The following is a 24,591-nucleotide window of genomic DNA, read 5'->3' on the forward strand; positions in this document are numbered from 1 at the left end:
GCCTCCAGGGAGACCACTGTTCCTAGGCTGTAGGTATTGTGGAAGTTTCTGACTCCATATTCCCTATCCCTCTGTAGGACGTGAGCCTAGGTCTCTGGGGCCTGGTGGCTATCACTCAATCATCATTCCTCATTGCCGAGTCCCACTCTGGTCCCAAATCCTGCCAAAGATTTGAAATGCCCATCGATTTCTGTGCTGAAAAGAGTATGCCAATAAATCCCACCCTCATAGTTCCTGTTAGAAATAATCCTTGGGCTGTGAATGTGGCTAAGTGGTAGAGTGCTGACCAAGCAAGCATGAAGCCCTGCGTTGGATTCCTCAGTATCACATAAACAGAAACAGCCAAAAGTGTCACTGTAGCTTCAGTGATAGAATGTAGCCTTGAGCAAAAGCAGCTCAGGAACATGCCTAGACCCTGAGATCAAGCCACAACACTGGCAAAATATGTGAGCTTGGTGAGACATACACTTCTAGAACTCAGAGGAGAGCCGAGGTAGGAAAGAGGTAGAGGGCAGGTGGTGGTGGCTCACCCCTGTAATAATAGCACCCAGGAAGTTGAGATCTGAATATTATAACTGCAAGCCTGTGCAGGCAGGAAAGTCTATATGAGACTCTTTTCTCCAATTAAGCCCAAAAAAAACCAGAGCTGTGGTACAAGTAATAGAATGCTATCCTTGAGCATAAAAACTCAGGGATAACATCAAGGCCATGAATTCTAACCCCAGGACTGGCACACACACACACACACACACACACACACACACACACACACACCAAGACAGAGCATTTGACAGTCAGCCTGCACTAGTTCGATCTCGAGCAACTCAGTATTAAAAAAAAGTGAGAGAAAGGAAGGAAAGACGTGCTCCAGGAGGTGATATGACCAGTGCCAAAATTCCACAGGAGTTCTAAGATGTGGACCAGGACAGAGGGCCTAGCGAAGAAGGTGCAGAGCATGTGCAAAGGCCCTGAGGGTTGGTGTAGAGCAGGTGGTGTGGGTGGAATGAAGGTTCTATGGCCTCAGACAAGTCTGGCAGAACACTTAAGGCTGGGTCAAGGTTTGTCCTTGAGTCACAGGTAGGGCAGAGTGTGGCGTCCCAGAATGGGGTTCAGGGGAAGATTAGCTTGACTTTTTACCAAAGACTCCAGCCAATTTCTGTGGATAAAAGCCTATTTTACACAGCTCCTGACCTTCAGGCCCCCTTTGCATGGAGTAGTCAAGGCAAATGAAGGGAAGAACTCTTGCTCAAGAGAAGCTTCTACCCAATGCCTCCAGTGGCTCAACCCCTGTAAATCCTAGCTATTCAGAAGTCTGAGATCAGAGATCGTTGGTCAAAGCCAGCTCAGCGGAGGAAAATTAGTGACACTCTTCTAGCCAATGAACTACCAAAATCCAGAAATCAAGCTGTGGCTCAAGTGGCAGAGTACCAGCCTTGAGGGAAAAAGTTAAGAGACCAGACCCTGAGTTGAAGCCCCGGTACTGGCACAGAAAAAATAAGGAAAGTTTTCAGGAGATCCCAGTCCACTGTGGTGAAAGGCCATTATCAGCTGGGCACTGGTGGCTTATGCTTGTCATCCTAGGTATTCAAGCCTGAGACCTGAGGATCAATCAAAATTAAAGCTAACTTGGGCAGACTCTTATGTCCAATGAATCACCAAAAACTTGGGAAGCAGAGCTGCTGTAGTTCAAGTGGTATAGCACCAACCTTGTGAAAACTAGCTAAAGGATAGCACCTAGGCTCTGGCTTCAAGTCCCGGTAAACACACCACACACACACACACACACACACACACACAAACACACACACTAATATCCTTAATAGGTGCCAGTGGCTTATCCCAGCAAGCCTAGCTACTCAATAGGCTGAGATCTTAGGATGGCAGCTTGAAGCCATAACAGGCAGGAAAGTCCATGAGATTCTTATCTCCACTAAACTACTAAAAAAAGATGAAAGGTGAGCTCTGGTTTAAGTGGTAGAATGTTAGTTTTGAGCAAAAGAAGCTCAGGGACATTGCCTAGGCCCTGAGTCTGAGCTGTATGATTTTTTTAAAAAGTCATCCTTTGCCACGCCCAAAGCTCATAAATCCTGATTTTGGTCATCCTAGACCTCACATCCACTCCTGCCACTTCCACAATACTGCCACAAGTGGCCGCTATGTGGCCAACACTGGGTTAAGAAGTGAAAGTACATAAGGGGGTGTATAGCCAGGTCAACACTAACACCCCAAAACAATGAGGTATTGGCCATACAAGTCTCTCATTCCCCAGTTCCCTGGTCCTGGAATCTAATGTTTGTGCCTCTGTATTCTGAGCATCTGCAATTTTTAGAAGGACCTGAGAGACCCAGTTGGGGCCGGAAGATAGACTGTCCTGTGATAAAGTACATTTACATTTCCTAGACACTGACCTATACTTCCAAGCCACCTTGGCCTCACCTCCCATGTAGCCCTAGATTCTCCTTGCTTGGGCAGCCTTCAGTCAGCTGTCAATCTCGAGTTGGCCAGAGCCACCAGCAATCCCTGATTCCCCACTCCACTGTCAGCCTGATGAGAGGGATGTGCAGTCAGAGGCCCAGCTGAGGAAAAGGATAGGACATCGCATGACTGAGGCCCTCCCTCTCAGGCAGAGGAGACCCTATGCCAGCTGGCATCACTGACCCAGAATCCCCTGGAGGCGGCCAAATATTGCGACAGCGAGACTTGTGCCCCAGAGAAAAGTTGGAACACAGGCCTGTGGCAATTTAGGACTCATTGTAGACCCTGATAGGGGGTAAAAGGAAGGTCGGTGTGAAGGAGGGGCACCATCTGAGGTCAGAAAGAGGCAGACCAGCAACAAGGAAGGGGACAGAAAAAGACGAGGGAAAATTACACACACACACACACACACACACACACAAACACACACACGGATATTCCAAGCCCTTAACAGTTCCTGTTCCTGAGAACAATACCATGATCTCCTTCTATTAGTATCACATCCATCCTCTGAGAAGATGGCACTATCATATTCAGACTAACTGTAGACACAGCATTGAGCCTCTTATATCTGTAATGCTCATAACCCAGCATGGAATTTCCTACCGTACACACTGCAATGTGGAAAACTCAGCCAACCTCTTTGTTTATTGTTGGTCATGGGGTTTGAACTCTGGGTCAGGGAGCTGTCCTTCAGCTCTTCAGCTGAAGATGAGCACTCTACAATTTGAGCCATAGTGCCGTTTCCTGTTTTCTGGTGGCTCATTGTATATCAAGGCCCACAGACGTTCCTGCCCAAGCTGGCTTTGAACCGTGGTCTTTACATCTTAGCTTTATGAGTAGCTAGGATGACAGTTGTGAGCCACAGCAGGCGCCAGATTTATCCATCTTCATATACCCAGAGGCAACCAAATTCATCAGGCCACAAACTTCTTTCAACTCTTTACTTCAGTCTCTGACACGAGCATCCAAATCCATCCTTCTTTAGGGAGAATACAGACACAACAATCCCACCCCTGCACCCATTTGCCAACTCCCTGCCTGCCATAGGCTTCGACCACTTGAGTTCTTGGTAAGGCCCCATCCATTCTACTGTGGCTTCAAAGTGGTGCAAACTTGGGGAGTTCTTAGAAATGTCTGTAAAGTGAGGCCAGCACCTGGTCTCTCAATCACAACACCCTCCCACACACACCTCTATATCTTTGCAGCGAAGATGTTTTACTTTCTTTCTTTTTTCGATTGTGGGCTTGAACCCTGGGCCTGGGTGCTGCCCCTGAGCTCTTCAGCTCAAGGTAAGCACTCTACTACTTGAGCCACAGCACCCATTTCAGGTTTCTGGTTGTTTCTTGGGTCCTTCCTGCCCAGTCTGGCTTTGAGCCATGATCCTCAGATCTCAACTCCTGAGTACTTAGGATGACAGCCATGAGAAACTGGAACCCAGCAAAACATACTTTTCAATGCCTATCATCCTATCCTCTCAGGAGACTGAGATCTGAGGACTGCAGTTGAATACCACCCTTGGAAGCATAGTGCATGAGAACTCTTTATCTCCAGTTAAACACCCAAAAAACCTGGAAGTGGAGCGGTGGCTGAAGCAGAAGAGGGCTCGCCTTGAGCTGAAGAGCTGAGGGATAGTGCCCAAGCCCAGAGTTCAAGCCCCATGCCTGACCAAAAAAGTATTCAGTTTTCACTAAAAGTAGGAAAAAATATGAGAGATTGAATAGTAACTAGAGCATTATCATTATATTTATTTATCAGTGATCATTCTTGTAATGATTAATGAGAGTTTTCCAGCCAGGTTAAACATGAGAGTTAGTGAGGTAATGGATTAGATGGAAAGTAAATCTGAAATTGTTTTAGCGTACAGGGGTTCAGGAAATTGTAGGATCATTGCAAACTACAGTATTTTTCCTGGTAAGAGAATTTGAGGACAAATAATATAATACTTCATGTTAGGGAACAAGATAACTTGAGAGGTAGAGTCAGAAAATTTGTGGGATTTAGGGCAAATTGAAACGCGTTTCCAGAGTGCAAACTGGAGTATCCATTAGAATGATTAAAAACTGGAGTTTTTTCTTAAATATTAGAATTGGACTATCATTAGAGTGAAAGTTAGGTTTCATTTCCAGCTGGAGTTAGAGTTAGCCTTAGGGAAATGGAAAGTTTAGGGTCAAACTGAAAGTAAATCTTCGAATAACAAATCTAGTTAGAATTAGGATGAATGTGAAATAAGAAACTGATAATAATATTAAGATTAGGGTATAATTAATGCGAGGGTTATACTCAATATTCCAGTTAGGGTTCGGGTTAAAAAAAATGGCAAGATACTGAGTAAAACTACAAAGTATTTTTAGAAAGATGAGTTGAATCACAGTTAAGATGAATAAAAACTAATGTATTTGTATGGCTTTTAGAATCCAAAGGCTATTAGTTCTAGGGTTAGGGTTACTGTTCTAGTTCAGGTTAGACTTAGGCTTAGGGAAGGGTAAGCTTTACGGTAAAACTGAGTTTTCTGCTAATATTTTCAAGTAAAATCAGTTTGAGATTTAACAAAACTACAGAGTTTTACTTTTTAAGGTTGAATTGGGTTAAATTTAGAGTTAGGTTTCTAGTAAGATTTATATATAGTTAGTGTTAGGTATTGAAGTATATTTTAAATAAACCTTCAACTTCTTTTTGGAGATATAGGAGTTCAGTAAACATTAAGATCAGTGGAAACTGTGATAGTTTTCATGATATGAAGATTTGAGGTTAATGATTCATAATAGGGAACGATTTCACAGTCCAAGTCAGGGAATCTATAGGATTTGGAACAAACTGCAAATCATTTCAAAGACTATGAGTATCTGTTAGAATGTGTCTAAACTCGAGTGTTTTCCATTAATTTTAGGATGGGGTTACTATTATCATCAAGATTACTCTTAGGGTTCTGTCCAAGATTAGAGTTAGGATTAGGAAAATGGAAGGTTGAGAAATTGAGTGACTTACTTTCTTTGTGTATATATATGCACTATTCTAAGGCTTGAACTCAAGGCTTGGCTTCTGCCCCTGAGCTTTTTGCTGTAGGCTAGCATTCTACCACTTAACTCATGATTCCACTTCCAGCTTTCTTTGATAGTGAATTGGAGATGAGAGTCTCACAGACATTCCAAACTAAGCTGACATTGAACAGAGATCACCAGATCTCTGCCTTCTGATATAAAGTACTACTAATGCCCAGGAAAGTGTGCAAATTATACTTATTGTTTTTACTTGTGTTCGAGATTGAACTTGAATTCATTATCTTACAGCTTTGCTCACTAAGTAGCACTCTGCCACTTGAGCCATATCTTCAAAAGTGATTATGTTAAATAGCTGGAAATCATTAAATTTTCTTCAGATGATATGTATCATTAGTGTTGTTCTAAAACTTATCCTAATCAAAAAGATTTAATGACCCTAGAGATTATCTGAGCAGATTCTCATGCTTTGCTTCTAATTGCATAACATTTGAGGGACATGATTTTTTAATTATTATTTTAAGTAGCAAAGCAGTTATCATTAAACAAAACAGTTTATACATACAATATACCTTGATCAATGTCAACCCTTTCAACATTCTCATCCACCCCTCCCCTATACACCTCTTCCTTCACTCTTCTTAATTTTGTAGGATATTTACTGGATTCCTCTCTGCATTTTACCCATTTTCTCCTATTCAATCTTCTACCTTTTCCCACTTCAGTCCTCTATTGACTACCTACTTCCATATGATCCAGCAATTCTACTCCTGCGCATTTACCCGAAAGATTACAAACCAGGATATAGTAACGTTTTCAGCACAACCATGCTTACAGAATCAGCCCCAATACTCCTCAAGAGAGAAATGAACCAAATAAATATAATACACCCACCCCCCACACACACTCATACACACACACACACACACACACACACACACTGAAAATTCTACTTACCCATCAGAAGAATATTGTACCATTTGTATCTCTCATTTCTCATTTCATCTGCCTGGTATCTCATTGCCATCGTATTGTCCCTGTACTGCAGTAAATGACACATGCAAACTGATGTAAAAGATTTTCAGGTTATGGGTTAACCATAGATTCCTGAGTATGAGTTCTGTGCTAATTCTCTTTGTCTATTCATGCCTTTAAGTAGTGATTGTACAGATTCATTTGAACCATTTTCTACACAGAAAAGTTAAACCATACAAATATATGTATATATATAATTATGATTATATATATACACACATATATATACATACATGCATATATGCACACATATGGATATATATTAAATACTTGAGTATATTTTATGTTTTCAAGAATTATGGAGCTAACAAACATCACATGCATTTTCCTACCTTTTAAACTTTTTCAAAACCTAAAGAACTTTGTCCCTTTTGAATACCCAATTTTTAAGATCATATCACCATCTCTGATCTTTCAGTGGCCTTGAAATTTGATGTTCAAATAGGACAAAGTTATTTAGGCTTTTTGGTGGAAGAGAGGAGTATTACTAGGATTCTATTCAGGTGTTCTCTGCTTGCTAGATAGGACTTTAGTTGTATAGCAACAAGCAGTTCAATTACTTTTGCCATACTTCTGGTCCATTTTACTTACTTGAGGTCTTGAACTTTTTGCCCGGGTTTGATCTTAGATTGACTGAATGATCTTAGATTGCTTCTTATGTCTCCCACACAATTAGCTAGGATTAAAGATGTGAACTACTATGGCCAGCTCATTTGTTGAGATGGCTGTCTTGGCAGTTATTTCTTTGGCCTGGCCTGAGACAAAGATCCTTGTCATTTCTGCTTCCCAATCAGCTGGGATTAGAGATGGGGCTACTATACTTGGTGTACATGACACCTTCTCTTTTGTGTGTGTGTGTGTCGGTCGCGGGGCTTGAACTCTGAGCTCGAGCATAGTCCCTGCACTCTTCAGCTCATGGGGAGTGCTCTCCCGCTTGAGCCACAGCAACAGCATAGGTTTTATAGTGGTTTTATTGGAGATAAGAGTCTCACGGACTTCTTTTTTCGGACTGTCTTTGAACCGTGATCCTCAGATCTCAGCATCCTGAGTAGCTAGGATTACAGGCGTGAGCCACCGATGCCCGGCACACCTTCTATATTTTAAAAGAGGTTTTCATTGTAAAAATGCTGTGTAGAGGGGTTATAGTTACATGAGCAAGTTAATGAGTACATTTTCTGTCAAGCATTGTTACCTCCTCCTTTGTTTATCCCCTCCCCTTCCCTCCCACCTCCACAAATACACTCCCCTCTACTCCCTTCCCCTCTTCCCCACCTATATTGTAAAGATACTTTTTCAACATAGTGTCTTGTGCAACTCATTGTTACAATGTGTCAGCCTGTATAACTATTTATCTATTTTGTTTTGTCCCTTCCCCTCCCCAAGCTAGAGAAGGGTGTATACAAGATGCAGGGCACTGACACTAAATACAGTGAAAACAAAGGTTAAACCATGGGGGAGGAACATAAAAAGAAAAAAAAACATGGTAGATTATAAATCCTATCTTGGGGTTCATTTAGCTTAACAGCATCTTATCTGGTCATATGGACATAGCTTTTGAACTTTTATGCTTGTCCCAGACATATAATAGTTATTGCAAATAAGGGAAACCATAGGACCAATGTTTCTTTGGTTTCCGCTTACTTCACTTGATATAAAGTTTTCTAAGAACTCACTTACAGCCACCCTATGATCCAGCAGTCCCCATTTTTGGGCATTTACCAAAATGATCACAAACAAGACCATACTAAGCTACCGGTACAACTATGTTTATTGTAGCATTATTTACCATAGCTAAGATATGGAACCAACCCAGATGCCCCTCAGTAGATGAATGGATCAAGAAAATGTGATACACACACACACACACACACACGCACACACACACACAAACACACACTGGAATTCTATGCCTCCAATCAGAGAAAATGTCATCGCCTCATTTGCTAGGAAATGGAAAGACGCAGAAACAATTATATTAACTGATTAAGCCAGGCTCAAATAACCACAGGTCCCATGGTTAATCTTACTTGGAGTAACTTGTACATGGTACCATATAAGAGGATGTTATGTGAAATGAACCCCAAGATAAGGACACACATGTTTTTTACTTCATGAGATTCTTATCTCTATATAATCCCCCAAATAAAGTTGAAAGGGAGCTATCATTCAAATACAGAGCACCATCTTTGAGGGAAAAAGCCTAAGTGACAAGGTAAGGTCCTAAGTGTAAACCATAATATCAGGCCTCAAAAAAGTTGATTTCTTTTCCTTGAGGTTTTTATTAAATTGCTCCAGAAAATAATCGACGTTGTATTTATGTTTAGCATTACTATTAAAATCATGTTCTATTTATTTATGTTATTCTTTATTTTCTTAAATTTTACTTACACTTTAATATCCAGTAATGATAAGAGATGATTACTGTTTCACAAGTTTTTATGTCAGTTGAATATATGGAGGAGAGGTGCATACAAGTCATTTGGACTGAAAATAGATATTAGCAAGGTCTTAACATAAGAATTGATAGTTGAAGGAGCTGTGGGCATGTATGAAATAAACTAAAGAAACCAGCAAGGAAAGATAAGGTATGATTGTGGAAAGCAAACAATTTTGGAAGAAAAACAAAGCAAGGAAAATATGTACCTTTTGGTAAGAACTTTGTAACCCACCTACACATTTAATTCCTTATTTCTAGTGGAAGGCATTTCAGTTAATTTTATTTTACAAAGTTAAACATGAATGATATTTAATACTAACTGGCCTCTGTCTCAGGTAAGCAATTATTCTAGCCAGGTGCAAGGCTCATGCCTATAATCCTATCTATGCAGAGAGCTGAAACATCTAGATCATAGGTCAAAGCCCATCCCAATCCTTCTCCTTCCCCCCTCCCCCCCACCCCCTTCCCCACCCCACCCCACCCCCGCACCGACGTTGTAAAGCTCGTTTTGGACATGAAAACTTGTACTTCTCATTATTGCATCAGATCCACCTATATCCTTAAACAACTGGTTTTTCCCCATCTCCTCCACAAGTTATACTGACATCAAATATAGTGAAAGCAGGGGTTATACTGTGGGGGAGGGACATACAAAGCAACAAAGAGATAATCTTATAAATGCGTTAGAAACACATGTATGAAAGAAAAAACATTAAAATACATAGCTAAGGGTTCATTTTCCTGACATCACATTATCTGACCTTTTCCGCTTGACTCGTACATATACTAGATATTGCAAATAAGGGAAACCATGGGACCTATGTTTCTTTGGGCCTGGCTTACTTCACTTAATATAATTTTTTCCAAGTTTTTCCATTTCCTAACAAATGGGGCAATGTCATTCTTTCTGATGGAGGCATAGAATTCCATTGTGTATATATACCACATTTTCTTGATCCATTCATCTACTAAGGGGCATCTGGGTTGGTTCCATATCTGAGCTATGGTAAATAATGCTACAATAAACATAGTTGTGGTGGTAGCTTTAGTGTGGTCTTGTTTGTAAGCATTTGGGTAAATGCCCAAAAGTGGGATTGCTGGGTCATAGGGGAGTTCTATGTGAAGTCTTTTGAGGAACCTCCATACTGCTTTCCAAAGTGGTTGGACAAGTTTACATTCCCACCAACAATGAAGTAAGGTTCCTTTCTGTCCACATCCCCTCCAGCATCTGTTGTTGTTAGAGTTCTTGATTTTTGCCGTTCTTTCTGGGGTGAGGTGATATCTCAATGTTGTTTTGATTTGCATTTCTTTTATGGCTAGGGATGTTGAACATTTCTTCATGTGTCTATTTGCCATCCTTCTTTCTTCTTCAGAGAAGTTTCTCTTTAAGTCTTTCGCCCACTTATTTATTGGGCAGTTGTTTCTTTGAGGATTTGTTGTTGGGGGGTTTAATTTTTTGAGTTCCAAGTATATTTTAGATATGAGACCCTTGTCCGTTGTATGGCTAGTAAAGATCTTCTCCCAATCTGTGGGCTTTCTATTGATCTTGCTAGCTATGTCATTTGCCCTGCAGAAGCTCTGCAACTTTATGCAATCCCATTTGTCCAACCTTTCTTTGATTAGTTGTGTTTCCGGGTCTCTATTCAAAAAATTTCGGCCTGTGCCAAGGAGACCTAGGGTTTCTCCTATTCCATCCTGTAATGTTTTCAGAGTGTCTGCTTTGACATCAAGGTCTTTGTACATTTGGAGTTGATTCTGGTGTAGGGTGATATATAAGGATCTAGCTTTAGTTTTCTACATGTAGTTAACCAATTTTGCCAGCACCATTTACTGAAGAGGCTGTCTTTCTTCCATTCTATTGTTTTAGCTCCCTTATCGAAGATTAGATGGCTATAGGTCTGTAGGTTCATTTCTGGGTTTTCAATTCTATTCCATTGGTCCTGAGGTCTGTTCTTATGCCAGTACCAAGCTGTTTTGATTACTATGCTTTGTAGTAGAGTTTGAAATTTGGTATTGATATTCTTCCAGCAGTGTTCTTTCCGTTGAGGAGTGTTTTTGCTATTCGGGGTCTTTTATTGTTCCATATGAATTTTTGGATTGCCTCTTTTATTTCCTTGAAGAATGAGGTTGGAATTTTGATAGGTATTGCGTTGAATTTGTAGATAGCCTTGGGAAGTATTGCCATTTTCACGATGTTAATCTTTCCAATCCAGGAGCATGGGAGGCTTTGCCATTTTTTTAGTTCTGTGTTGATTTCCTTCTTCAAGATTTTAAAGTTTTCATCATAGAGATCCTTCACTTCTTTAGTTAAGTTAATTCCTAGGTATTTTTTTTTGAGGGGCTATTACAAATGGAGTTGCTTTCCTAATTTCAGCCACACTTTTCTCATTATTGGCATACAGAAAAGCCGTTGATTTTTGGGGGTTAATTTTATACCCTGCTACTTGCCAAAGTTTTGAATCAGCTTGAGTAATTTGGGAATGGAGTCTATGGGATTCTTTAAATACAAGATCATGTCATCTGCAAAGAGGGAGAGTTTTATTTCTTCTTTCCCTATTTGGATCCGTTTATGTCTGCATCTTGTCTTATTGCTGTAGCTAGGCATTCTAATACTAGATTGAAAAGGAGTGGCGAGAGTGGACATCCTTGTCTTGTTCCTGAGTTAAGAGGAAATGGCTTTAGTTTTTCACCATTGAGTATAATGCTGGCTGTAGGTTTGTCATATATAGCCTTTATTGTATTGAGGAATGTTCCATGGATTCCTAATTTTTCCAAAACCTTCATCATGAAGGGGTGTTGGATCTTGTCGAGTGCTTTTTCTGCATTTATTGAGATAATCATGTGGTTCTTATTCTTGCTCCTGTTGATGTGATGAATAATATTAATTGATTTGCGTATATTGAACCAGCTTTGCATCCCTGAAATGAATCCTGTTTGATCGTGGTGTATGATTTTTTGGATGAAATGTTGAAGTCGATTGGCCAAAATTTTGTTGAAATTTTTGCATCAATATTCATCAAAGAGATGGGTCTATAGTTCTCTTTCTTTGATGAGTCTCTGCCTGGTTTTGGGATGAGGGTTATGATGGCTTCATAGAACGTGTTCGGTAGTGAGCTTTCTCTTTCAATTTCATTGAAGAGTTGGAGGAGTATTGGTGTGAGCTCTGCTTTGAAGGCCTTGTAAAATTCCGCTGTGAAACCATCTGGTCCTGGACTTTTATTAGCTGGGAGGGCTCTTATTGCTGTTTCTATTTCAATGCTTGATATGGGCCTGTTAAGATAGTTTAACTCATCTTGGTTTAGTTTTGGCATATCAATATTTGCTAGAAAAAGGTCCATTTCTGTCAAGTTCTCAAACTTATTAGCATAAAGTTTTGAGAAGTATTCCCTTATAATGTTCTGAATCTTGGTTGTTTCCGTGGTGATGTTTCCATTCTCATCTCTGAGTTTATTAATTTGGGTGTGTTCTCTTCTTTTTCTGATAAGATTTGCTAAGGGTCTGTCAATTTTGTTAAGTTTTTCGAAGAACCAACTCTTTGTTTTGTTGATTCTTTCTATAGTTTTTTTGGATTCTAATTCATTTAATTCTGATTTAATTTTGATTATTTCTTTCCGTCTATTGGATTGGGGTTTATCTTGCTGTTCTTTTTCAAGGAGGTTTAGATGTGTCATTAAATTGTTAGTTTCAGATCTCTCCAATTTGTTGATGTAGGAGCTCAGAGCTATAAACTTGCCTCTGAGTACTGCCTTAGCTGTGTCCCAGAGGAGCTGGTAATTTGTGTGTTCATTTTTGTTGAATAGCATGAACATTTGGATTTCCTTTCTAATCTCTTCCATGACCCACTCATGATTCAGCAGTGTGTTGTTCAGCCTCCATTTGATGCCGGACTTTCTTTGGTGGCTTTTGGTATTGAGTTCTAATTTTATTCCCTTGTGGTCAGAGAGGATGCAAGGTATAACTTCAATGTTTCTGAATTTAGACAAGTTTGCTTTGTGGCCTAAAATGTGGTCTATTTTAGAAAATGTTCCATGTGCTGCTGAGAAAAACGTGTATTCTGATGCTGCTGGGTTAAATGTTCGGTAGATGTCTGTTAAGTCTAGTTGATCTATGCAGCTGTTTAGATCTGCGGTTTCTCTGTTGAGTTTTTGCCCAGTTGATATATCTCGTGGGGAGAGTGGTGTGTTAAAATCCCCAACAATTAATGTCTTTGGATCTATATGGGATTTGAGGGAAAGTAGTGTTTCTTTGATAAATTTGGGTGCTCCATTGTTTGGCGAATAGATATTGAGAATTGTAATATCCTCCTGAAAGAGAGATCCTTTAATTAGTATGTAGCGACCTTCTTAATCTCTTCTCACCAATTTTAATTTGAAGTCTATTTTATCTGATATTAGGATTGCAACTCCTGCCTGTTTATGGGGGCCGTTTGCTTGGAAGATTTTGTTCCAGCCTTTAACTTTGAAAATGTGTTTGTTTTTACGGGCAAGATGTGACTCCTAGAGGCAGCAGATAGAAGGGTCTTGTTTTTTAATCCAACTAGACAGTCTATGTCGCTTAATTGGAGAGTTCAGTCCGTTAACGTTAAGAGATAGGACTGAGAGGTATTTGGGAGTTCCTGCCATGTTATCCACCTTCTTGGGGGCTGCAAAAACTGGGTTCTTCCTATGGTTCTTGGATTCTTAGTTTGGGTGCAGTTTCTTCGCCTTTATTGCGGTCTTGTTGGTTTTCTGTGTGTAGCACATCTTTAAGAGTCTTTTGTAGGGCTGGTTTGGTGGAGATGTATTGTTTCAATTTTTCTTTGCTATGGAAGGTTTTTATTTGGCCTTCAGTTATGAAGGAGAGTTTAGCTGGGTACAGTATTCTTGGTTGATAGTTGTTTGTTTTTAGGGCATGGCATACTTCATTCCAGGCTCTTCTTGCTTTGATTGTCTCTGCTGAGAAATCTGAGGTGATTCTGATTGGTTTCCCTTTATAGGTGATTACCCTTTTCTCCTTGACAGCTTTAAGGATCTTTTCCTTGGTCTGTGTTGATCCTGTGTGGATTATAATGTGTCTGTGGGAGGTGGGAGGTCCTATTCTGGTCTGGTCTATTTGGGGTTCTAAAAGCTTCTTGTATCTGAATAGGCCTATCTTTTTGTATGTTTGGGAAGTTCTCTGCTAGGATCCTGTTAAACAAATTTCCTAGACCATTGACTTCTGTTTCTAGGTGCTCCTCTACACCCATTATCCTTAGATTAGGCCTTCTGATGGTGTCTTCCAGGTGTTGGATAGATCTATCATATTTCTTGGACTTGTCTAGGATGGTTGTATGTTCTTTCTCTATAATATCTAGGCTGTCTTCAATCCCTGAGATTCGGTCTTCTGCATGATCTAACCTGCTGTCAAGACTCTCTACTTTGTTTTTTATCTCTTTTCCTTCTTGTTGGTCAGCTTTGATGGCTTCAAGTTCTTTGTTGAAGCTCTGTTTTAGGTCTTGTATGAATTTCTTTACTTCCTTTATTTGGTGTTCAGTATTTGTTCTCAAATCACTTAGTTGATTGGTTATGGTTTCTTTGGATTCGCATTCTTTCTGTTGGGTTTCATTCAGCATTCCCTTTGTGGTCTCCCTGGCTTCCTTCAGCTCTTTGTTAATGGATTCCATGAATGCCTTTAGTGATCTTTGTGTATTCTCTACCTGGTCTCTCAATTCCTGTATTACTCTTTGATTAGCTGCCTTCTCTTCGTGGGATTCCTGCAGTTCTCTTTTAGTGTTCTCAGCCTGCTCAGGCCATTCTTCCCTTTCTCTTTGAGTATTCTCAAGTTGTTCACGCAAATCCTGTATCAGTTTTTGAGAAGCTTCCTCACGCTTATGATATTCCTGTATAAGCTTTTGGGATGCCTCCTCTTTCTCCCTTTCACGCTCATCCAGAGTCCTTTGGAAGTTGTCAAACTTCTCATTTATCATGGTTGCCACCAGTGTTTGTAGAGCTATTTGGGAACTCTCCTCTGGATTATTCATTATCTGTTCTGACCCCTGATTGTCAAGATTGGGAATTGAGATATCCGGATTTGCCATTTTTCTTGTGATTTTCCGGCTTACTCTGCCCATTTGAGATGAAAATAGCACCAGTTTTGTGCTAGAACACTATCTTAAGGCAACCATCAATCAAAGTTTGCTTTTGTACAGTTAATAGTCTACAGATACAATCTAGTTCAACAGATACATCTATTCAATATCAAACAACTATATGTTAATGGGCTTTGAACTGCAGAGAAGAATTTGGAAGACCAGAAATTATAAGGGTTAGGGAGAGATGTGGGTAAAAAATAGGGATAGATTGGTGTGGGGGGGCACAGGGAGAGTTAACTATGTCCTAAACCCAATGCAGGAAATAGGTTGGGTAGGATGCAAGTAGAGAGAGAGAAAAAGAAGAAAGGGAAGGTAAAATGAAGAGAGACCAGAAAAAAAATAGAAATGTATTTAGAGAGGAATGTGAGTATATTAAGATAAGGGAAGGGACATAGAGGAGAAGTGAAACACTAAAAAATGCTTAAAATATTATATAGGTATAAAGAGGTAGTACTGCTATTAAGGAGTTTATATCTCGGAGGTTTTGAATTGGGTAATATATTTGTGGGTTAAGTGTGTACACAATGGGGGATAGGGTCTACTAGTTAACTGCGGGTTTATCTGAGGATGTGAATGACAAGAGCTAAGTCACATAAAGAAGGTCAAAAAAAGAGAATAGGTGAACAGGATAATAAAGGGAGGGAAAAAAAAAGCAAGTTCGGTAGAGCTAGACAAAAAACAAAAAGATAGTTAAGAAAGAAAGAAAAAGAGAGAGAAGACAAGAAAAGAAAGGAAACCTGCTCATTCACGTATTCCTAAAATAAAAATTATAAGAGGAAAAAAAAAGTTATTGGAAAACCATTATTTTTCAAAAAAGGCAAAAATTAACGATTAATAAAATTTTTAGAAAAGGAAAAAAATATATATATATAAAGTACCAAAAAAAAGAAAAGAAAGAAAAGAAAAAAAAGTTTTTTGATTTTTTTGGGGGGGGAGGGGTGGGAAGAATCCTGTATCTCCCTTTAGTCTGTGGCCAGCCTCTTGTTGGAGTCTCTGGTCAGCTTGAGGTCCTGTGGCTTGATTGGTTTCTTAAGTCAGTTTGTTCGAACAGGCAGAAAAATGCTCTGCTTTACCCAAGATTTTGGGATCCCCCTCCCAGATTAGTTTAATGGGAGGCAGATCTGCTTTGAGAATCACAAAGAGGGGGATGCAGTGGTGAGGCTAGGTTCTGGGTAGAGTTGAGGGCTTTCACCAATCAGTAGCTTTACCCTAGGGCTGATTTGTGAAGCAAAGAAAAAAAAAACTCACAGAGCCTAGCCTGGAGCTGTTCTCAGTGTTTCTGTTTTTCCTTTGATTGTTGAGGCTGCTAGAGGGAGGGGCAGCCTCTGGCTCTGCTTACCCAGTGGGGAAAGCCACTCCAATGGCTGGTGCCTGAGCTGGGTAACTTTTCCCTGGATGGAGCTGAGTCTGGCAGGTCACTTCGTCATTAAGTTCTTGTGACCTGCTAAATGACTCGTTTTATTCCAAGGCCTGAGTTGGAGCTAGCAGCTCCGCCGAGCTTTGTCGGTATCCAAGATGGAGATCGCCGGTGCTGGGGGGGGAGGGGTGGCCTTCCCTCCTCTGCTCCCAGAGAAGGAGTGAGGATGTCGGGCTTCTACTCACGCCGAGTCTTGGATCCTGGGTCGTCTCTGCTCTGCAAACTGCAGGATGAAGCTGTCTGCTCCTTGTCAGTTCTTGCTGGTGTTGAGTAGAATCCGCTCGCCCGCTGCGTCTGGCTCCTTCGTCCCGGACTCTCAGTGCTCAGGTTTAGCCCCGGGGCGATATCCACCGCGACCCTGCCTCCACTGTCTCCACCGCGACCCTGCCGCCGCCGATAGCCCGGCTGCAGTCTCCACTGCGACCCTGCCGCCGGCGGTGGCGGTGGCGGTTGCTGGCTGGTGCTCAGATGTGTATTCTTGCCTTGGCTTTCTCTCACTTGTCTAACTCTCTGTCCTGTGATGACACACTTGGTGTGTTTCTCTGGCTTAGGACTGTTCACTGGAACTCTAAAACTGCTTTCCATGCGAGAGCTTGTCCCCCCCTCAGGGATTTTTTTATTGCATGTTGTCAGAATTGATTTTTAAGATGTTCAGAGAAAAATTATTTATACTAAGAACTGGTTTTTATTGCTTTGTATTACGTTTTGCTTCTACACCTATAGATCAGCTGGAAAGTAGATGGCCAAACCCCTCCTCCCTCCACCAAAGTTGTAAAGTTCATTTTTGACATAATGACTTGTATATCTCAATGTTGCAATGTGTCCAGGTGTACCCCTAGTTAAATGATTTGTTTATGCCCTTCCCCTACACAAATTTTACCAACATCAAATACAGTGAAAGCAAGGGGAGAGACATAAAAAGCAATAGAGAAATCATCTTAAAAATATGTTAGAAACAACTGCATTAAATAAATAAAATTGAATACTTATCTTGGGGTTCATTTCCCTAGCATCCATTTATCTGAACATTTTTGCTTGCCTCAGACATATACTAGTTATTGCAAATAAGGGAAGCCATGGGACCTATGTTTCTTTGGGTCTGGCTTAGTTCACTTAATATAATTTTTCCAAGTCTTTCCATTTCCTAACAAATGGGGCAATGTCATTCTTTCTGATGGAGGCATAGAATTCCATTGTGTATATATACCACATTTTCTTGATCCATTCATCTACTGAGGGACATCTGGGTTGATTCCATATCATAGCTATGGTAAATAATTCTACAATAAGCATAGGTGTGCTGATAGCTTTACTATGATCTTGTTTGTGATAATGTGGGTTAATGCCAAACAGTGAGATTGCTGGGTCATAGGGGAGCTCTATGTGGAGTCTTTTGATGAACTGCCATACTGCTTTCCAAAGTGGTTGAACAAGTTTACACTCCCACCAACAATGCAGTAAAGTTCCCTTCTGTGCACATCCATTCTAGCATCTGTTGTTATTAGAGTACTTGATTATAGCCATTCTAATTGGGTGAGGTGGTACCTCAATGTTGTTTTTATTTGTAATTCTTTTATGGCTAGAGAGGTTGAGTATTACTTCTTGTGTTTATTGGCCATCCTTCTTTCCCCTTCAGAGAAGTTTCTCTAAGTCTTTAGCCCACTTATTTAATGGGCAGTTGTTTCTCTGAAGATTTGTTGTTGAGGGATTTAATTTTTTGAGTTCCAGGTATATTTTAGATATGAGACCTTTATCCGTTGTATGGCTAGTGCAGATCTTCTCCCAATCCATAGGCTTTCTAGTGATCTTGCTAGCTATGGCTTTTGCCATGCAGAAGCTCTGCAATTTCATGAAATCCCATTTGTCCCATTTGTCTTTGATTTTGTATTTCTGGGTCCCTTTTAAGAAAATTTCAGCCTGTGCCAAGGAGACCTAGGGTTTCTTCTATTCCTTCCTGTAATGTTTTCAGAGTAAGACTTCAAAATTTAAAGTTTCACGTATTACAAGAAGATCGTTGATTCATGTTGAATGGATGTGAGTAGCTTGAGCTGTTGCATAATTCGTGTGTGTGTGTGTATGTGTGTGTGTGTCTGTGTGTGTGTGTGTGTGTTTGTAAAGGGGTTATGTGTATCATTGACATCAAAGATAAGGAATTTGGTTCATTTTTTTGAGATATACATTATGATGTTTCTTTGTTGGTGGTAGACACTGATTGCTTGCCTTTTCCTGATGTGAACATTCTAGCTCAATTTTTCAATTAAAGTTTCTTAATTATTATTGAACATATAATTCTCTAATATTGCTTTGTCTTTAGTCTGCCATCTAGGATCTTCTTTTCTTCTTAAATATTAACATTCAATATGAATTTTACCTCCTGACTAATTTTCCCCTTTAATTTGCATTTTGAAATAAGAATTATAATATCTTTAATCTCTGTATTCATGAAGAAAAACCATTTTGAATTCTCTATGCAGGACACAGATAGAACTATCAGCATACATACAAAGACCAAGAGCCACAGACACTTAACCCACATGTGTCATACCTCTCAATGTTGACCTCTACAAGAGGTCCCAGATGACAGAGAGAACGTCCCAGATTGTGTCTTGAGGAGGCCACAGATGACCTCTGGATGATGTCACATATGTCCTCCCTAGGAGGCCCTAGATGAGCTCTCATGGAGGTTCCAAATTGATTCCCAAGGAAGTGTCAGATAATCTCCAAAGGAGTTTCCAGATGTCTTTTCAATGAGGCTGACATTACCTCTCAAGTAGCTCCCAGATGGCCACTCAAGGAGGCCACATATGAACTCCAGAGGAAGTTCCAAATAACCCTCTTGAGAAAGCAACAGATGACCTCCAGAGAAGGTCCTATATAGCTTCTCAAGGAAGTCCCAGATGATGTCCAAAGATGGTCATAGATTTCTCATCATGGAAGCCTGAGATGACCTCCCAAAGAAGCTCCAGATGGCCTCAGGAGGTGGTCCTATATTGCCTCTTAAGAAAGCCCCAATGACTACTTTTGAAGAGGTCTCAGGTGGTCTCCTGAGAAAGCCCCAGATGACTTCTGGAGAAAGTCCAAGATGGCCCCTGGAGAAGGCCCCAGATGACCTCCAGCGTGGGTCTCAGATGGCTTCTCAACGAAGTCAGAGATGTAATCTTGATGAGGTTCCAGATGGCTTCCCATGGAAGCCCTACATTATCTCTCAAGTAGGTTCCAGATGGCGTCCCAAGGAAGCCACAAATTGCTTCCAGAGGGGTCCTAAAGAAGCTGGCAAGCTTGACAAGATGCACCTGTAGAGGTACATAAATGACTTTTGTCCATGTTGGACCTCCGGAGACAAACACTCGAGGCAGACTCTCAACCCTGAAGGCTGACACTCACACCTATGGGGAATTTTCCCTGGGGCCAAGGCCTGATACAATCCAAATGGATTATCTCGATGGAGTCTTCAAAAATTAAGACCTCTATAATTCAAGAAAATCCATCGAGATACGTTTTATATAATAAATGTTCTCCAAACCAGCAACCCCCAAAATTATGATATCCAAAGTTCCAAACATCAAAGGGACAGCCTCTTTTCCTCTTCTCTTTATCTCTCCTTCGCTACAGACCTATACTTCTTTTGAGGACTTTTCCTTTTTCCCTTCTACCAGTTCCTTCTTCTCTTTAGGACTCTCCACTCTTCACAGACCTGAACTGCTTTGCAGGGCTCATCAGTTTCCATCCTTCACCTTCTGCCCTCTCTCAACTTCCTCTTCACCCAGGTCTTTCCCCTTATGCTATCACACCAGTTCTTTCCTTCCAGGACTTTTTCCTTTATCTCTCACCTTCTATTGCTCTGAACAAGCAGCCTATATAAAGTCTGTACCCCTTCTCCACTCCAATTGCCTGTTTTCGACTATCACATCCCAAACTGCCCACAACCCAATCACTTCTTAAAAGCTCAACACATAGTGATTAATGCACCAGTCCCTCTCACAGGATGCCTCACCTTCTTTGGTGGCATTCTTTGTCCTCCCCAGCTGGCCAGGAGATGGGCCCATGCTGATTATCAGACCCTATAGATTATCGGGCGCTGCCAATTATTACAGTATCTTCCTTGTGAGCTAGTAGCAATTGAAATTGGAAATTTGACTGTGGTATTACAAACTCGTTGTGACATCACAAACCCATTTTGACATCATCACCGCCATGACATCACAAAGCCATTGTGACAACATTGTCATTGTTTCATGATGATTCCATTGTTACATCTCAAATCTATTATGACCTCTTAGCTCCTTTGAAAATCACATGCCCTTTTCAACATCACAATCCCTTTGTGTATCCAAATCCTTGTTGTTAAGTAATGACAATTGAGATCAGACATGCCATTATAACATCAAAAAGTATTTGTGACATCCTCAACAGTGTGACATCACATTTTCATTATGAGAGCATCAGCTCATTGTGACATCACCAAACTCAATGACAGAATCGCATTATGACAACAATTCTCATTGTGAAATCATAGACACATTGTGAATGCCTATTCTGTGATTTCATTGTATTTCTAATGTGGCATGAGAGTTGATATCAGAAACGCAATTTTGTGCCTACAAACCATTTTGACATCATAATCACTTTGTGACATAACAGTACCATTGTTATATCGCTAACACAATGTGACACCACAAAGCTCTCCTGTCCTCATAACTTTTGTTACATGCTGACATTGTGATATCTTAGACCTTTTTGCCCTCATAATTTGTTATCAAACTCATATTTCATGTATGTCTTGAGATAACAGAAATCAACTGTGACATCATGACCTTTGTGACATCACACTGACAGATGTCATGATCATCATGTCACATTGTGACATTCCAAAAGGTTTTGATGTCACAATTAATTGGTGATGGCATACGGTAAGGGGTCTATGATGTCCCAATTGATTAGTGATATCCAAATGGCATAACGGATCTCATTTGTCATGAAATCACAGAGAATATGAGTTCAAAACAGACTGTGGTATCTCCAAAGTCATGTGTTTTCACAAACGTTATGAAATCAGAGGAGGATTGTGATGTCACAGAGTGACACAATGTTTATGATGTCTGTCAGTGTGATGTCACAATGGTCATGATATCACAGTGGATTTCTGATATCATATATCATAACTGCAATATTATAAGGTTGAAAACAGATTATGAGCTCATAAAGGGTCTAAGACATCACAATTGCTGCACATCAAAAGACTTATGAGGACAGGGCAGGTTTGTGATATCACAGTGTGTTAGATGATATCACCATGGCACTGTGATGTCACAAAGTGATTGTGATGCCATATATTTATAAGATCACAATATATTTCTGACATCAACCCACATGCCACATTTGAAATAGAATGAAATAAGAAAATAGGCATTTACAATGTGACTATGACATCACAATGACAATAAATGTCATAATGCTATGAGGTCATTGTAAATTGGTGATGTTGCAAGGAGGTAATTGTGTAATAATGAATATGTGTTGTCCCACTGGTGATGGGGTCACAAAAGGTTTGTGATGTTACAATGGCATATGTAAATTCAATTGTCATGTATTCACAATGAGGATATGGGTACACAAAGGGACTATGATGTCACATATGCCATGTGTGTTTTCAGAGGTACGTAGGGGTCATGATAGCTTTATGATACACAGTTGTGATGAGGTCACAATGGGCTTTTGACGTCATAATGATTTGTAATATCTAAACACAAGTCCATTTTCAATTGTTACTATTTCACAATGTGCATACAAGTTCACAGAATGAGTTGGAAGTACTAATGGACATGAATTTTTAAAAATGTTAGGAGGTCATTTTAGGTTTGTGAATGAACAATGGGACAGTGATATCACCATGACAATGTCAACTCATTACACCATGTCAAAGTATTGTTTTGGTGTCACTATTAGTTGATGATTCCACATTGGTTGTGAGGTCACAAAATATTGGTGATGTGTTGGGCATGTCACAATGACATTATGATTCTCAATTGTCCTAACTTACAATGAGTATATGAGTTCCCAAAGGGACTGTGGTTTCTCTAAAAGTATGTGTTGTCACACATATATTAAAATCCTAAAAGTTTTGTGGTATCAGAATTTGACACAATGGATATGACATCTGGCAGTATGATGCCAAAATGGTCATGATGTCACTGGGAATTTGTGATATCAAATATCATATATGAAATCTAATGAGGTCAACAACAGGTTATGAGGACAATAAGGATTAAGGTATTAGAATTGCAGCATGTCATAAAAGTTATCATGAGAGGATAGGTTTGTGATATCATGGTGGTTTAGTAATATCACAATGGCAACATGATATACAAAGGGATTGTGATTTCACAATGATTATGAGTTCCTGATTTTTTATGATATCTACTTACATGCCACAATTGAAATAGAATGAAATCACAGAAAAGGCATTAATAATGTGTCTATATCACCATGACAATGTGAAGTTATAATTCTATCATTATAGTTTTGTGATTTCACAATGAGTAGATGTTATAAAAATTATAATGTGTTGTCACAATGATGATCTCACAAACTGTTTTGGATGTCAAAATGTCATGTCTGATTCTCAATTGTCAATATTTCACAGTGGGGCTTTGGGTACACAAAGGGACTCTGATATCACAAAGGTATGTATTTTTCAAATGTTATAAGAGGTTATAATAGATTTGAAATATCACAATGTGATCTTGGTATCAAAAACAACAATGTGAAGTCACAATGGGTTTGTGATGTCACAGTGGTGATGAGGTCACAATGGGTTAGTTATGTCATGAGTTTGTAATATCACAATTATTTGTCAAATTTCAATTGCTACTAGTTTACCATGAGGACACTGTAATAACCATCAGTGCCCCTATAATCCACGGGAACAGATAGTCATCATGGCCTCCTAATCTGGACCAATTGAAAGGGTGGGTGCATGACACTGGAGAGGGCAGGACATGCTGCTGAAAGAGATAGGATGTCAAGCCCAACATGGTGAGCTGCCAAGAAGTGATTGGGCATGGACATATGGTAAGTGATATTTAAAAACTGGAAGGCAAGAAATTATTGCAGTTGGGGAAGGGTACAGCCTATATATAAGCTGCATTTTTAGAGCAAGAGAAGGGGAGAGAAAAAGGTTAAAGGCCTGGATGGAAAGAAGTGATGAGACTGCTGGAGGGCAAAGACCTGGGAGGAGAGGAAATTGAGAGAGAGAAGGAGGTGAAGGACGGCAACTGGCCACCTGGACAAGGCAGGGCAGGCCTGTCAAGAGCAGAGCAGCCTGAAGCGAAGAATGGAATTCTGGAAGGAAAAAATGCAAAGAGCTGAAAGGTAGGACAGATCTGTAGAGAAGGAGAATGAAGAGATAGGAAAACAGCCTTGGCCTTTGAAGTGTGGAGCTTTGGAGATCATTATTTTGGCGGTTGGTTGTTTGCAGACCAGTTAACAAATGGCTGAACTGCTCTTTGGAGGTCTGAGCGTTCATGGTTGAGTCTGAATTTAGCTCTCCGCATCCAGCCCAGCCAAGGTAGTGGCTTGTTTCAAAATTTATGAGGACAAGACAGGTTTGTGATGTTTCATTGCATTAATGATATCACAATGTCAATATGAGGTCAAAAAGGAATTGTAATGTCACAATGATGGTGTGGTCACAATGGGTTTCTGAAATAAACCTATATGCCACATTTGTGATAGAATGAAATCACAGAACAGGCAATCGCATTGTCTCTAGGACCTCACAATGAAAATGTGATGTCATAATGCCATGATGTCATTGTCATTTTGGGATATAAAAATGGGCTGATGGTATTATAACAACAATGTGATCTAACTCTGGAGGTGATGACACAATGCGTTTGTAATGGTAATTTGGCATGTCTGATGTCAGTTGTCTTTGTTCATAATGACAACATGGTTACCCAAAGGGACCATGATATCACAAAAACCATGCGCTTTTTCAACGGTGCTAAGCGGTCACAACAGTTTTGGGATGTCACATGGTGATCATGATATCACTGTGGCAATATGATGTCACAATGGGTTTGTGATGTCAAGTGATGATAAGGTCACACTTGGATAG

The sequence above is a fragment of the Dipodomys ordii genome, unplaced genomic scaffold (assembly GCF_000151885.1).
Source record: "Dipodomys ordii isolate 6190 unplaced genomic scaffold, Dord_2.0 Scaffold1000002216, whole genome shotgun sequence".
NCBI classification, from domain to species: domain Eukaryota; kingdom Metazoa; phylum Chordata; class Mammalia; order Rodentia; family Heteromyidae; genus Dipodomys; species Dipodomys ordii.